Genomic DNA, 17824 nt, shown 5'->3' with positions numbered 1-17824 from the left:
CTCTCCACGCAGTGTTACTCATCTCTCAGGAACTCACTCAATCATTCCAAGTCGAAAATATACCTGAAATTTTCATTTTCCTGAACTAATCCTGTTGAAATCTAGATAGACAAAGTCTTTTTAGTAAAACTGTGTGTGAGTTAGCCAATTAAGTTTTTTAGTATAGTGGAGGACAAGGAGGAGGAGAAGAGATGGAGGCTTGGCTTACTTTTAAGTTCTCTTCTTCTGATTGGAGTTCCCCTCAGCTACTCTGGTTGCTTGATTCTCTTAATTAAAATTTATACAATCGATAATTTAATGGGTGGGTTTTGTAAATTATTGGATAATGAATTTGTACAGTCATTCTTACATTATGATCCTTATCATATTTAGGCTGCCAGCCAATATCAGCAAAAATTCTATAGGCTTAGGTAGTATATATTTTTATTACATTTTAAGTTCAAAACTTGTTTGCAATTTTCTAAGAACTGCCAACCCAGTAGCATTCTGAACTCAGTGATAAGGAGAGCAAAAATTATTTGTAATTAAAATTTTATTTTAGAGTTTAATTATTTTGGAGGGAATTAAAACATTTTCAGCTTTCTGCCATATGATTTATGGAGGACATATATGATATATAGAGAATCTACCTGGGATGAGTACTTAAAATAGAAAGATCTTTAAGAAGAAATTTTAATAAGGGAGCCCCTTTTAGGATTACCATTGTTCTCTTCATTTGTTAGCATGGTTACATGTATAAATTTCTTATGGTGACTTGAAAAAATCACAAATACTAGTTAGTATCATATGCAGTGTTCTTCCACTTCTAATTTTAAGTGAAAGCAGTTAAAAAATTGGGTGTTACATTTTTTGTCAAGTTTTAGCATCAAAATTATGTTAGCCTTATAAAATGTGTTGAGCAGATTTCCTCTTTTCTCTGACACAGGTTCTATATGAATTATCTATTTCTTTGAGTTTTGTATAAATTGCCTATAAATCTATCTGGGCCACGCATCTTTTGAGGGGAATTTTTTCTTTCTGATTCAGTTTCTGAAGTGGTAGTGATCAATTGGGTTATTTCTTATTGCATATATTTTAATCATTTATATAGGAAAAGGTTCTTCTCATTTAAGTTTCAATTTCATTTTTTTCATTGTATTTTCTTATGATTTATAAAATGTCTACTATATGTATAATATGTCCCTTTTTTAATTTTGTGTTTTATCTATTTGTGATATTCTATTTTTTCCCTTGGTAATTCTTGCAAGAGGTTGTTCTATTGTCAATACTTTCAAGAACCAGTTTTGGGTCATCTATATTGTTTCTTTGTTCTTTATTTTTATTCATTTCTGGTTTTTTTTTTAAAGCTTTGTGGTCTCAAATTCCTTAGAGATGATCTCAGAGCTTTGTCCTAGCTCTAAAACTCTGTCATTCTATAAAAAGTTATCCTGTTTTCAGAAGCCAAATGGAATACTCCCATAAGCACGAAATGAAGTAGGATGTTAGTTATTAATTTGGTGAACTTATTTTTTATGCAGAAACCTTTTGTTCTGAGTAATCACAACCAGACCATTTCATAAGGTTATGAGTAGACTTTAGCTTTGGAGGAAATCTAGTTGGAAAGATTCCTATTCTGCTATCCTGAGGATAACATGATTTTTTTAGTGACTTTTTAAAAGTGTCTCCTTTTGACAGAGCTCAAATAGTCTATGGAGTAGTACTTGAAATACATTGTGCTCATGATTAAATACAATTGCATTAATTGCTTAGAATATGTTTGTGAAAAGTTCAGAACACAACACATGATTGCTTTAGACTCATTAGAAGGTTGCTAATCTACTTGGGATTTTTTTTGTTTTTTACTTTCTCCATTTTGCAAGTGGACCACTAATATAAAATTATCTCAAAATCAGGCAAAATTAATGAAAAAGTGCATCAGTATTCTAGTCTGTCTGTTTGGATAGGATTTTCTTAGGAAAATCCGATTCATGCCTTTGGTATTTCAACATTAAGTCAAGTTAAATTCTCAAGTTAATAGACACACACAAAAATCACAGACTGAATTCTTATCTGTATGAAGAGTTGGTTCTTGTGTGATTGTTTAGTTGTCTGTTTGTAAATTCTCCTAGAATGACCTGAATATGCCTATCAGCTGTCATTCTTCCCTCTGAGCATGGTAACACGATGAATCATTTGGCCTAAACAAACACCAATTGAAGCTGCCCATTGGAAGTGTTTGAAATTCTATACAAATACAAAATCCAAAAAGAAAACAAGAACTTTTTGGAGAAAATATTTTAGCAAAATGATCAACTGTCTTGTGGAATATAGTAATCTCAATTGAGAGCTGTAACATTAGAATTTCGTCATCAGTTAGAGGCCCCTTGTACTTTTTTCATTCATAGCATATGGATTTGACCTACTTTAGTTAATAAAGCCTCTGATTAATTTATCTGCTTTAAAAATATAGGTAAATTTGGGAAGAAAACAGTTATTTAAATGTTAGTGCTATATATAAGTGATCAAACATGTAGAAAATAATTTTCTTTTAAATACAAATCATACATTACCTAGTTACATTTTAGTCATGATTATTTTTATTCCAATGTGGTCAATTTTACATTTGCTTCTTAACATGATTTCAAGAGCAATATTCTACTTATTTCAAGGTCTGTAAATTGTTTAGTTCAATATCTAGTTCCCAGATACTTGTATCAAAATATGTCTGAGCTTGCACCTATATTTTCACATTAAATTAGACCATTAAACCTAACTTCAAATACCCGACTCAGTGATTCTTTTTCTCTAATACTATCCAAATTCCTTTGCCACCAATTTTGAAGTCTTCTGGTCACAGTGAGAAGAATTTTGCCTACCAACAGACTATTTTAATAAGTCACATAAAGTACCCTGGAGAGAATTTGATTTCACATAGAACAGAGAATAAAGTCTCAATAGTGGTTGTTTCTTGATATCTCTGAGACAATAAATGATGTTTTAAAAGTAGTAATATCAAGATTTTGAGGGGTTTTAATTCTAATTAACTTACAATACCTTTGTGCAACCTGATAGGATTTTTACCTGATGGTAAATTTGTATGACATAACAGAACAAGCTGGGAATAGATTCAAATCCCCTAACAGATCTTGCAATTATATTAGGACTCTCTTGCAAAAGAGTTATCATTCTCTCACATGTACAATGGAGTATTATATTACCAGTATTTATAATTTATAAATCAAACATTGAACATCTTCTCTTCTTCTGCTCCTTCTGAGAAATAAATGATAACTTTCTCTAAGTGCTGAGCCTCACATGATGCAATCTGTTAAAAGGCAGTGCAATAAAAACAACAACATTGCTCGGGAACACTTTCCTCTTTATGTCAAAAATTGTAGCCTTTTCTCTTTATATCATCAGAAATAGAGAAGAATCTCCTTCTTCTGTTATTGTCCATCCACTATGCTAGTCTTTGATTACTTTGATTACATGATTACAATAAAGTTCATTGAAGCTGATGGTAATATGTCAAGCAATAGATGTAAGTATGAGAAATATGAAGTCATAGCAGGCGATGATTTTTTAAAAAATCAAAATATCCTTTTCATGTAAATGCCTGGGGACGGAGAGGTAGAGAGAGAAAGAAAATTGCAGTAACTACATGCAAAGAATGAAGTGGACCCCTATCTTACAAAATGTAACTCAAACAGATTAAAAGCCTACATTTAAGACCAAAACCATAAAACTCCTAGAAGAAAACAAGGGAATAAAGTTTCAGGAGGTTGGATTTAGCAAAGATTTCATGGCTGTGACACCAAAAGCACAGGTAACAAAGAAAAAATAAACAACACTACATCAAACTTAAAAACTCCTGCACATCAAAGGACACAATCAGCCAAATTGAAAAAGCAACCTATGGAATGTGAGATAATATTTGCAATCATATACCTTATAAGGATATACAACTCAACAAATATGAAAGCTGTAGTTTGCAATATACTACATCTAGAACCCAGAGGAGGTGAATTAGACAGAAGAAATAGTCATTCTAATTAATCAATTAGGTAATATGACACGTTGGTTTGGATTGTCAAGACTATCCACTTAAGTTTCCTTTTTTCCCTTAATGATTAGAGGTCCCAAGTTGTCTCCAGTCTCTTCATTGTGTTTTGTGTGAAACCCATCACAGAACGGGAAATTTTGGGACCTCCAACAACGGCAGTACACACCTTTCCAAGTCCTCCATGTCAAAAGCAGGTACTCTCTTGGGGCTGTCTTTCTGGATGTGAAGGTTTTTACCATAGATTTGTCCTGATGATCTTTAACATAAAATCTTTTGTAGGCTACATAATGAATCGTAGTTATCTCAACAGCAATGGTAGCTGCCACAGTGTATTCAACTCGTACCTTGAAGTCAGACTCACGGCGCCATTGCTTGCAAGGCATGTGCACAGGACACTAGGCACAAACAGGCTTTCAAGGAGGGCCTGAGTAAAGATGAGAGAAACATCATACGTGCCCGAACTCCAGACCACTAAGGTGCAGGGACCGAGGTGGATACTAAGCATGTGTGTGTGCTTCTGATATTTTTAATATCTAGTTATCAATCTGTCTTTATCCACACACCCATCCATCCAACTCTCCATTCATTCATCTACATATATATACTTTACCTCCTTCCTTTCCTTCCTTCTACCCCACAGATCTGTGGGTGATTACCTTAGCCATATGTTCCCAAATATTTTAATTCTCTAAGAACTTAAAGAATACAGAAAGAAGAGGGTTTTTTTTTTTTTAAGATTTTATTTATTTATTTGACAGCGATCACCAGTAGGCAGAGGGAGGAGGAAGCAGGCTTCCTGTTGAGCAGAGAGCCCGATGTAGGGCTCGATTCCAGGACCCTGGGATCATGACCTGAGCCAAAGGCAGAGGCTTTAACCACTGAGCCACCCAGGCGCCCCTGAAAGAAGAGTTATTAAGAATTTTTAGGAATTCCCATAATATCGACAAGACTATGGATACACCTTGTGCTTTTATTACCTACCTATAAAATCCCCCAAATAAAAAAGCAACAGGAAATGTGACTCAACTTTTCTTAAACTAAGTGACAAAAGGAAGCTGCACTGTGATTCACTTACTCCCTTACTATTAACAACTATTGTGTTTGCTGTTCTTCACACTAGTTGCTGTGTCAGGACAACTGCATACTTTGCACAGTGTTCTCTAGCAAATGTTTTGAAATTTACCCTCCAGAGACCATCTGCTATAAATGGGCTTCAGTGGAGTTAATGAATATTTTATTACTCTCTCGCCTTTTTTTTGGTTTAAAATGGGAAACATGGGTTAAGTGTGAAGTGTCAAATTAACAATAATGTTTCATTGAACCACTCATTTTCTGAGAAAGTTTTGTTCAGTATATGTGTATATTTCATGTAACCAGTTTATCCATGTGAATATATACCAGGGAAAACATAAGTGACTCAGTATGAAGTGTCGAATACTTTCTAGGCATAATTTCTGGCACTATAAACACATCACTTTTGATTGACTTGAAATAAGGCAGTCATTGACTGGTTCAATGAATCTGATAGGTCATATGTTCTCTTGAAAATCAAATGGCTTGAGAAAATTTTCTGCAGTAAGATTATTCACCTCACACCATTTTTTCTATTGTCACTGTTTGATCATCTTTTGCTTTGTAGCCATGTAAAACAGTGCTGAACTTCTCAAGTCATTCATTATTTGCCTATCAGAGAATTACTATGAGTTCTGGGTCAAATTTGGGGCATTAGCTTTCAAAATTCCTTCTTTCTAAAACAAAGAACCATTAATTAAATAATGTTACATGACATCACATTTTTGTATTCCAGCAACTGCACATGTGTTTTCTGTGGTTTTAAAAACAGATGAGCTGAAATATTATGTGAGATTTAATGACTTCATGTCACAAGATACAATTAAAAATATCTACTGAAGATCTACTGTGTGCCTGATATAATGTCGTGATTTTCAGATGTATCGTCTCATTTTATCCCCACATTGATTTATGAGAATGGATATCATCTACACTTTATAGCTGAGGAAGTTCAAATTCAGAAAGGGCAAGCAGTTTATCCAAGGTCACCCACTTTTAAGTTGAAGTTTCTTTTAGTCTAATGCAAAAACCTAGGTTTTCTGTTTTATCATGTGGACTCCAGGCTAATATTGATAGTTCTTCATAACATGAATAGAGTTACTTTTATAATAAAATTTTTAAAAACTCACTTTGCTTGGGGCACCTGGGTGGCTCAGTGGGTTTAAGCCCCTGCCTTCGGCTCAGGTCATGATCCCAGGGTCCTGGGATCGAGCCCCGCATCGGGCTCTCTGCTCAGCGGGGAGCCTGCTTCCTCCTCTCTCTCTCTCTGCCTGCTTGTGATCTCTGTCTGTCAGATAAATAAAATCTTTAAAAAAATAAATAAAAAATAAAAAATAAATAAAAACTCACTTTGCTTTTTCAAAGGAAAAGTAAAAAGGAAGAGAAACTTAAGTGCTCTTATTATGTGGTAAACATTATGCAAGATATTGTCAAATACTTTCAACTGAATCTTTAAAATAAAAATTAGATTATTTCTATAGTAAGTATGATAGGTATGGTTGGAATTCTTAATTCTAGACTTCATTTCTAGTTAACATAATCCATGCTTTTCTTAATTAGGTGGATAATTTATTTTTTAACCTTAGATAAACATTATAGATAATGCACGTTTTGCTTTTAGATATCAAGGAGTGAACCACTTTTTTGCTGATTTTATTTATTTGCTTACCAAATATTCACCAAGTGTATATAATAGGCCAGGTAGCCTTCTAGGCGTTCAAGTTGTAGATAAAAATATCCATCACTGTAGAACTTACATCCTACTGAATTTTATCTCTAGAACTCACTCATATACTACATGGAAAAATATTAGTTATAGACAATATGCCTTTTGATAATGTCTGTCTACCATTGGTTTAATTTAAGAGGTCAGAATCATCAAAACATCAAACCTAAGTTGTATCTTAATTTGCCAGTTGGTAAAACCATTTCTTGCTTTTTTTCTAACCTCAAGAGAATGAGTAGAAAATGTGCTCACATGTGTACCTGAAACAAACTTTCTTTCCATCAACAAATAACATCAGTAGCACATTCTGAAATCAAGTAGGTAGCAATTTACTGAGCTTCTTTTATTTTTTTTTTCCCCCACAGTCATCTCTCTTGCAGTCCTTTGCTTTCTTATCCTGTGCCTAAGGCCTAAGACACCTACTTTATATCTCATCCCTTCTTACATTCATTCTTTTTTTTTTTTTAAGATTTTATTTATTTATTTGACAGAGAGAGATTACAAGTAGACAGAGAGGCAGGCAGAGAGAGAGAGGAGGAAGCAGGCTCCCTGCTAAGCAGAGAGCCCAATGCGGGACTCGATCCCAGGACCCTGAGATCATGACCTGAGCTGAAGGCAGTGGCTTAACCCACTGAGCCACCCAGGCGCCCACATTCATTCTTTATTACCACTCCTAGTGACATTTCTGTTTCTCCACATTTTCTTCCATATGAAATGCATAAAAAGTTTCAAAGTTGTTACGTGTGTGAAGAAACCTAGTTTCTGTGGTTACAACACTCTCATATAATAAGGTGATGTTGAGCATATATGTTGAGCCATTACAAATTTCATTCAGTCCTTAAAACTTATCATTATGTGTATATAACAGCTGTCTTCATTCTCTGACTACTTGAACAGTTTAAAAAGAGAGAAAGGGTGTTGAGTTTCAGAAGTTCTTTCTAGATCTTAGATATTAGCCCTTTGTCTGTAGTGTTATTTACAAATATCTTCTCCCATTCCGTGGGTTGCCTCTTTGTTTTGTTGACTGTTTCCTTTGCTGTACAGAAGCTTTTTATCTTGATAAAGTCCCAAAAGATCACTTTCTCTTTTGTTTCCCTTGCCTTTGGAGATGTGTCTTGAAAGAAGTTGCTGTAGTCGATGTCGAAGAGGTTACTGCCATGTTCTCCTCTAGGATTTTGGTGGATTCCTATCTCACATTGAGGTCTTTCACCCATTTTGAGTTTATCTTTGTGTATGGTGTAAGAGAGTGGTCGAGTTTCATTCTTCTGTACATAGCTGTCCAATTTTCCCAGCACCATTTATTGAAGTGACTGTCTTTTTTCCACTAGATATTTTTTCCTGCTTTGTCAAAGATTATTTGACCATAGAGTTAAGGGCTCATTAATTGATTAATGGGCTCTCTATTCTGTTCCATCGGTCTATGTGTCTGTTTTTGTGCCAGTACCATGCTGTTTTGGTGATCACGGCTTTGTAATATGGCTTGAAATCGGGCAACGTGATGCCCCCAGCTTTGTTTTCCTTTTTCAACATTTCCTTCCTTGGTGATTCCGGGTCTTTTCTGTTTCCATGAAAATTTTAGGATTGTTTGTTCCAGCACTTTGAAAAATGCTGATGGTATTTTGATTGGGAGGGTGTTGAAAATATAGATTGCTCTGGGCAACATAGACATTTTAACAATGTTTATTCTTCCCATCCATGAGCATGGGAAGTTTTTCCATCTTCTTTGTATCTTCTTCAATTTTTTTCATGAGTGTTCTGTAGTTCCTTGCATACAGATCCTTTACCTCTTTGGTTAGATTTATTCCAAGGTATCTTATGGTTGTTGGTGCTATTGTAAATGGAACTGATTCTCAAATTTCCCTTCCTACAGTTTCTTTGTTAGTGTATAAGAAAGCAACTGACTTCTGTACATTGACTTTGTATCCTGCCACATTACTGAATTGCTATATGAGTTCTAGTAATTTTCAGGTGGAGACTTTAGAGTTTTTCACATAAAGTATCATGTCATCTGCAAATAGAGAGAGCTTGACTTCTTCTCTGCCAGTCTGAATACTTTTTATTTCTTTTTGTTGATAATATGGGCAGAGGACAAGAGTAGATACTTATCCAGTGAAGACACACAAATGGCTAGCAGATACAGGAAAAAATATTCATCATTAGACATCAGGGAAATTAAAATCAAAACCACATTGAGATACCATCTTACACCTGTTAGAATGGCAAAAATTAACAAGGCAAGAAACAGTAAATTTTGGAGAGGATGTGGGGAAAGGGGAACCCTCTTATACTGTTGGTGGGAATGCAAGTTGATATAGCCATTTTGGAGAACAGTGTGGAGGTTCCTCAAAAAATTAAAAAAATACAGCTACCCTATGACATGGCGATTATATTACTGGGTATTTACCCCAAAGATACAGGGGTAGTGAATAGAAGGGCCATATGTACCCCAATGTTCATACCAGCTAACATCCACAATAGCCAAACTGTGGAAAGAGCCGAGATGCCCTTCAACAAATGAATGGATATAGAAGATGTGGTCCATATATACAATGGAATATTACTTAGCCATCAGAAAGGATGAATACCCAATTTTTGCATCAACATGGATGGGACTGCAGGAGATTATGCTGAATGAAATAAGTCAAGCAGAAATAGTCAATTATCATATATTTTCACTGTGGAACATAAGAAATAACATGGAGGACGTCAGGAGAAGGAAAGGAAAAGTGAAGGTGGGGGGAATCAGAGCAGGAGATGAACCACAAGAAGCTGTGGACTCTGAGAAACAAACTGAGGGTTTTAGAGGAGAGGGGCTTGGGGGCATGGATGAGCCTGGTGGTAGGTATTAAGGAGGACATGTATTGCATGGAGCACTGGGTGTTACATGTAAACAATGAATCTTGGAACACATCAAAAACTAATGATGTATTGTATGGTGACTAACATAACACACACACACACACACACACTCACAAAGATAGAAAGACACAGAAAATTAGGGGTGATTTCTCCACAAAGTACAAATACTATACCCATCCTAGCCAAAAGCAGACAGTTCAAAAACAACAACAAAAAAATGATAATTTCCAAGAAAGCTATTTACATGCTCTTTCCTTAACCTAAACACAGATGAACATGAAAATAGGAAAACCACTGTTAGGTAAAAACCCAACTACATTTAACCTTTGCTGCTAATAGGTAATTGACATGGAAAGGAAACTTTGATCCCAAGACTTCTGGGCATAAAAGGTAGAGTTGTCCTCTTTTTGCCAAAGACACTGCAGCAAATAAAGACCTTTAAAAAACATCCTTAGTAGTAGACTTACTTACAGAATTGGAAAGCTAAGCCTGAAATTGCAGCATTTGTATATCCCTTTGCATTAGAAAATAGAAATAGAGGGACGCCTGGGTGGCTCAGTTGGTTAAGCAGCTGCCTTCGGCTCAGGCCATGATCCCAGCGTCCTGGGATCAAGTCCCACATCGGGCTCCTTGCTCGGCAGGGAGCCTGCTTCTCCCTCTGTCTCTGCCTGCCACTCTGTCTGCCTGTGCTCGCTCTCGCTCCCTCTCTCTCTCTGACAAATAAATAAAAATCTAAAAAAAAAGAAAATAGAAATAGAAACAGCTTATTATATAGAATTATAATTGGTGAGTACTCTAAACTTTTAAAATCAAAACTTGGAACAAAATGCTGTTAGCTTATAAAATTTCACATGGGTAAGGAGTTGACGTGAATTGGACTGGATTAGCCTGAAAAGGGATACGGATGATGCTCTTGGAAGGACATGGAGCCATACGACTCAAAGGAAATGGTTACACCAGAACAACTCCAGAGACATTCTACCCAATTACAGCTTAACTAAAGACGATTATTACACCAGAAATTCCCTCTTCCCTTCATTCGTTTATTCATTGGGATTGAATAACTCATTAAGATCTAGTCGGTAACAACCAGAGAAAGACAATTATTGATCTCTCTGGTACGAGGAGTTTGAGAGGCAGGGTGGGGGGCTGTGAGGGGTAGTGAAGAAAAAAATGAAACAAGATGGGATTGGGAGGGAGACAAACCATAAGAGACTCTCAATCTCACAAAACAAACTGAGGGTTGCTGGGGTATGGGGGCTAGGGAGAGGGTGGCTGGGTTATGGACATTGGGGAGGATATGTGCTGTGGTGAGTGCTGTGGAGTGTGTAAACCTGATGATTCACAGACCTGTACCCCTGGGGCTAATAATACGGTATATGTTAATAAAAAAAAAATGATACCACCTAAAACACAAAAACAAACAAACAAAAGACCTAGACACTAAGATAGGTGTTAGAGATACATCAGTGAACGAAAAACATAGAACCTCCTCCTCAGAATTCACACTTCAGCTATTCATGTATAGTTTTGGTAGTTTGGTATTATTTGTATAGTAGTAGATACTCTTTGCTACCGATCCCATATCCATTCACCTCTTTTCCTTTTAAAGAAATCTCTGTATTATCGAAGGTGCCACTGTACTCAGAAAAAGCAGCATTTGCCACCTTCCCTTTAAAAGAGAGATGTTGGGGGGCACCTGGTTGGCTCAGTGGGTTAATGCCTCTGCCTTCAGCTCAGGTCATGATCTCAGGGTCCTGGGATACAGCCCCGCATCAGGCTCTCTGCTGGGCGGGGAGCCTGCTTCCCTCACTCTCTCTGCCTGCTTTTCTGACTCCTTGTGATCTCTGTCAAATAAATAAATAAAAATCTTTTAAAAAGAGAGAGAGAGAGAGAGAGAGAGAGATGTGGGGCGTCTGGGTGGCTTAGTGGGTTAAGCCTCTGCCTTCAGCTCAGGTCATGATCTCAGGATCCTGGGATCAAGCCCCACATCGGGCTCTCTGCTCAGCAGAGAGCCTGCTTCCCCCCTCTCTGCCTGCCTCTCTGCCTACTTGTGATCTCTGTCTGTCAAATAAATAAATAAAATCTTAGAAAAAATAAATAAATAGAAAAGAGATGTCTAATCAAATGTCAGCAAAGCCAATGGATGAGGCTTCCAGCAAAGCTCTTTAACTCTGAGAGCTCTTTAACTGAGCTCTTTATCCCTGCGCACTTCTTCCTTCTTTCCTCCTGTATGGAACATGAATATGATGGCCAGAGCTGGACAGTTATTTTGAAACTATGAGACAATTTGAACATGGAAACAATATTCTAAAAATGTAGAGGAGAAGAATCAAAGGAGTCTAATTTTTAGTGAAATCTCAGAATGACCACAGAATTTCCAGAAAGCCTGCCTCTGAATTTCTTCCACATGAAAAATAAAGTCATGTATTCATTTCAAATTATTATTTGAGTTTTTTAAAATATGCCTTTCTTTTTAATCTTGATATATACCAAATATATATATATATATATAATGTGTTATATCTATAGAATAAATGCTAACAAAAACATGAATTTATATGCATACCGAAATGTTATTCCAAATGTGGACCTTGTTATTTTCAATTAAAACTTCCACACACCCCTACCATTCCAGCTTTATAAAGCTTTATGTTGAAAGACAGCTTTGAGATTTTTTTTAAGGAAAGAGACCTAACTCGAGAAACTGGATGGCTATTCTAAACAGTTTTTCAGTATTCAGGAGGGAGAAACTAGCCAAGAAGAGCCCCTCCTCCAGTAAAGTTCAAGATAAGCTGCTCCTATTTGATATCTTTTACATGTGCATTGATTTCAGTTTTGTCATTTTGTAAATTCTTATAACATATCTTCTAGGTCACAGAATTCATTGTTTAATTAACCACCTTTAGTTTAGTAACCACCTTTAGTACCTTTATGAGTATCTTCTGCTCTTCTGTACAATGACCCCTGCATATAAGAACACTACCTCTTCATGTTACTTCAGTTACCTGACTCAGATTAGGATAGGATATTCAATTATTAATGAGGTGACAGTATCACCCAGGGGTCCATATTTAGGGAATGAAACATGCTATTTTGATTTTTTTAGAACAGTTAAAATTTGCTTTTTAAAAAGATGTTTACATGAGCACTTCTTATAAGGTACATGTTTTCTAATACATAAAATGTCATCTTTTTTGCAATCTACAAGTGCACTTTTAGAAGAATGTCTTTAGAGGAGATCTCAGTGACAAATTCTGTGATACTAGTCAACATGGGTTTCCATTGTTCTTTAATTCAGCAGATCTTTCCTGAGGACCCTCTACCTAGCAAGCGTTAATTTAAGCTGGAGGGGAAGGGCAAGATGGGTGGGATGCAGTTAATACAAAAACTGCACCACAAAGAACTATCCTAACTGGGAAAGTAGACTATAGACAAGCATGCAAATGTATAATATAATTATAGTATAATATAATATAATATATCTATAATTCTAGATAATGAGAGTAAAAAGTTCTAGAATGAAATTAAAGCATAATGGAAGGAGAGAGAATGATGGGGATGAAGACTTCTTTTCCACATGGAGGTAGCAAAGCCTGCAAAACCAAGCTCTAGAAAACCAGATTCCAGAGCCTGAGGTAGATAAGCACTGGGTTTACTCCAGAAAGGCTAATGTGTCTGGATGGCTTTAAGTGAGGCATAGTTCTAGGAGCAGAGCTCCCAAAGGGAGGCAGAGATTGTTCAGGATTTAGGAAGCAAAAGTAAGAGTTTGCATTGTACTCAAAAGGTAATGGGAAGTAACTAGAAAGTTTTAATTAGGGCAATGCATCATGAGATTTACATAGTAAATTGTTCCTCTGGGTACAAGGTAAAGGATAGAGTGTTTGGAGAGCCTGAGAGGAAACTGAGAGACCAGGTAAGAGATCACAAAAGTAGTTTAGGTGAGAAAGAAAGTGAAGTAGACCATGAGAGTAGTGTTGAGAAGTCAAAAGGGGCCACATTTAGAAAATATTCAGCAGGTAGAATGGAGAGGACTTTCTGATACGGGTGATGTGGTGGCAATCTTTCGTTTAGAGTCAACATGTAGAGCAGATGAAATCCAGAGTGACCCCATTAACACACTGAGGTATTGAAAAAATTGTTCTCACTTCATCCAGAGAAAAACACAGCTTCGCTTATAAGAGTTTGCCTTTCAAATGAATGACCTGTAGTGGATAAAGGGAGTCACGAATACTTTATAAAGAATTCTTATTGGTGGTTAATAATTCTTAAAGTGGCTAATCAAGAGTAAAAGGGAGAAAAATAAAGAATGTTAATTTTTATGATGATCATTATTTTGTGAACAATTTAAATCATCTGGCTTTTAAATTACACATGTTGTAAGTTTCTGCTTTTATTTTGCCCAAAACGTTCACCCTGTCCTCTGGCAACTGGGCAATTTTAATTATAGTAAGAAAAATTTTTAAAAATGACAACTTAAAAATTTATAAAACCAGATCAGTTAAGTTGCAAGCACTCAGTAGGAAGCTCTACTTCATTTCTGAGTTATTGGGTACCATCAGAAATGCAGACATTCAGAGGAAGTAGCACATATCAGAAAATTGACAGCTTTGTGGATGGCTTAAAAGGTAGGAGTAAGATTTTTTTTAAAAAAATACAAGAGAAAAGGAGTGAAGCTTCCCAAATGTAGAGAACTCAGTGATTAAGTGTGTTTTCAATAGATTCTGACAGTAGGTATGCGGCGAGACTTCGGGCATTTCTCACACTGGCACTATTGCACCAGACAGGTAAACAAATATCCACTCATTTGCTCCCTGAATTTGATGACTTTACCCCAGTTCCCATATAGTCAACACTACTAGGATTTAGTGCTATTTATTGTCGATCCTGCAGGGAATATCTGTCTGGAATATGGCTCATTTGTGACCACGGACGATGAGAAGTGAATCTACTGGTGATCAGTAGGTAGGCAGGTAGGTAAGTTGACAAGCGCTGAAGCAATTGTGGCTGGACTGTTGTACCCACAAGAGGGTAGAAACATTTAATATGCCCTCATGTAACACTCCTGGGTGGGTTGGTTTGTTATTTCACACGATAGCTCTTACTTAGATATTCTTTGCAATTTTAGAAATTAAAAGCTAAAAAGAAAGCGATGGACAGAATAACTTCCCGGAGATCATTTTGGAAGCACTGAAATTTTAACATTCAGTTCTCATTAAAAGTCTCAATGTGGGAAACTTCTAAAAATGATTGATGATCCAATGATATCAGCACGAACAGTTTTTGCCACGATAGAGCCTGACCTTTCTGACTTAAGCTAGGTTATCAGGTCCGCTAGGGAGAAAAATAGCACTTAGGGTTGGAACCAATAGTTAGCAATTAGGGACTGGGCATTATAGTAATTTCATTTAGCATTCAAACAACTTTAAGATGTGATTTTTATCTCCATTTCCTAAGATAAGGAAACAGGTTCAAAAAGATAAGTAGTATCTAGGATTTGCAAAGAGAAGTGAAGTAACCAGTGAAACTCTGATTCAAACTCACTCTTTGCATGGTATTCCCACACTCTTCTTTCAGTAAGTCTCCTCTTCAGGAGATTGAAAGGGAATCTTCATTAGATTGAAAGAAATGGTTAGAAGGTACATTTCCACTCATAAAAAGGAAGCACCCTCTATCTACTAACTACTCTTCGAGCGAAACAGACTTTCTCAGGAGGTATTGAGATCTCTGCCAACTATCACATCACAGGAGTCTATTACTATATTCTATAATCGGGATGAAATAAAATCAGGAATGGGATTTTATCATGCAATTCAATTTATTACAAAAAGGGAGTCAGGGGGTATGGATCACCTAGGAACTGCTAACAGCACCCAGGGAAGCTAAAGAAAGATGGTTTATACCCCCTTCACCACTGTGCCGACACCAGACTGACACTGCTCCGCTTTCGTTGCCTTGCAGACTAGCAGTAAGGGATGAGACCAGAGTTAGATTGTGAATATCACCCACACAGAGCTACACATGAGTTCAGAACAACTAGCAAAGAAAATGCACCAGACAGTTTCTGATTCCACCAGGGCTACTCTTACCTTTTGCAAGTCTTGAAATGAGATATTTACTTTATATCTTCACCAAAGCACACTCTATCTTCTGATAGAAACTGAACCAAAATTATTGGTCTGCCTAGTGACACAGACTACTCTCAATTGTTTTGAGTCCAATACAAATATATTTAAGAGAAAAAAATGCTACCCTAATCTAAAGACAAATGTCCTTAACAAATAGATACTTCTCATTCAGCTGATGCACTAGAACCACCCCAGTTATTTCCTCTTTTGTGAGAAAAGGAAATTTTGAGGAGCAAGGGATTTGTTCACGACCTTGGCTTTGTTGGTATTTGAATGGATGAACACTTATTTCAAAACGTATATTCTACACTTCTGATATGGGCAGTTTATTGCGTGTCAATTATATCTTCATAAAGTCACACAAAAAGACTACATATATAATAGAGTTGCTTGTTCTGGTAGAAAAATATTTATAGTTAAGCCAAGGCTCATCGTGCTACTCAAGAAGTCTTCTGAGTATTTAGTTAATACATTCAGAAGACCACTTTTTTTAAATGATGCAAAATGCCAAACAACAGTGAACATGTGTTACTCTGAAAATATCCTCTTGTCTATCCCCAGTGCCTTTTTTTAAATTATAGAATTCACCTAATTGTTTCAAGGAGCTGATGTTAGAAACCTACAACTGGAAAAAACTCATATGCAAAATTTTTACCTCTGTTCACATTGGATATTATATTTGGTCCACGGTCAGCTTCATTTTAGCTCCATCTCTATTAAAAAGCAAAATGGACTTTTACAATGAAAACTAACCTCCTTTCTAATGCAACTGGAATCTGTTACTCTCTGTCATTGCTGTTTACACCGAAATGTTACCTAAGCCCCAGTCGTGTATCAGGTACTGATAATAATAGTCACTTGGGACAGTATTCACCTCCAGGAATAATGTAATTATAGTCTAGAAAACCTCTTCATTTAATGCTCCTCAGCCATGCTGTGCGTCGGAGTAAAGACACTTTTTTATTCAGTATTAATATACCCGTTTCCTGATAGGAGCCTCAGTTCTCTCCTATATCTTTCATAATGATGAAAAAAAAAAAAAAAAACCTCTTTTATTAGTATTGCTAATGTTCTTAGCCATCTGAGTATTGCACTCTGTCACCCAAGTTCATTCTCATCTGATACAGGAAGACTTGCTGTTAGAATATGTTGTGAAGGAAGCCACAGCACATAGGCCAGTATTTAGCTGCAGTTCCCCTTTGTGTGTAAGAACCTCCTTTGTTCCCAGCGTTTACTATTCTCAGACGGAAACTCAGGAGGGAGTTTCAAGTCTTCTAATACTTTGACATCCCACTGAGAAGCTGTGTGATACAGGAAGGATTAAATATCCAAAGCCTGTCTGTGAGAAAGTTTCTTTTTTCCAGGCATTAAAAAAAGGTCAACTGATAACCAGCTAAGAACTCTGGCTACCCCCAGGGACCTCCCCCATTTACTAACTTATTCAGGAGAGGTGGAACGTAGCCTACCTAAAGGTACACTGAAAGCATGAACTTAAGGGCAAGGACAGCTTCATAGGCACTGATGACCTGCACAGTCATACTGTGCTTAGAGAGGCCTATGTTTGGTTTAATATTCTTCTTTTGCCTCTTGAAGGGCAATAATTTTTGAACAAGGGGCCCCACATTTTCATCTTACATTGGGTTCTCACAGACTGGGTAGCCATTCCTACTAAGAGCTCAGACGGACCATTTATAAGTTGTATAACCTTCTAAGAACCTGTTTCCTCATCCATAAAATGAAGGTAATTATCGCACCTACCTCCCAGGATTGTTCTTAGGAGGATATAAGAAATACTTAAGCTTCATGTCTGGCACATAATAAATACTGAATATATGTTGACTATTCTCTTTGTGGTTCTAAAGTCATTTGGTTCACTATGGTCTTCTGTTTGAAATTATGTATTATGTTGTTCAGTAGGGATAGATTGGTGTGTTAACTTTTAAAACATACACATATATACAATTTAAAATGGATTATGTGTCTGAATGCCTTACATGA

This window comes from Mustela putorius, unplaced genomic scaffold, assembly GCF_011764305.1.
Source record: "Mustela putorius furo isolate JIRA1106 unplaced genomic scaffold, ASM1176430v1.1 tig00537350_pilon_pilon_pilon, whole genome shotgun sequence".
NCBI lineage: Eukaryota > Metazoa > Chordata > Mammalia > Carnivora > Mustelidae > Mustela > Mustela putorius.
Note: the sequence above shows the minus strand (reverse complement) of the source record.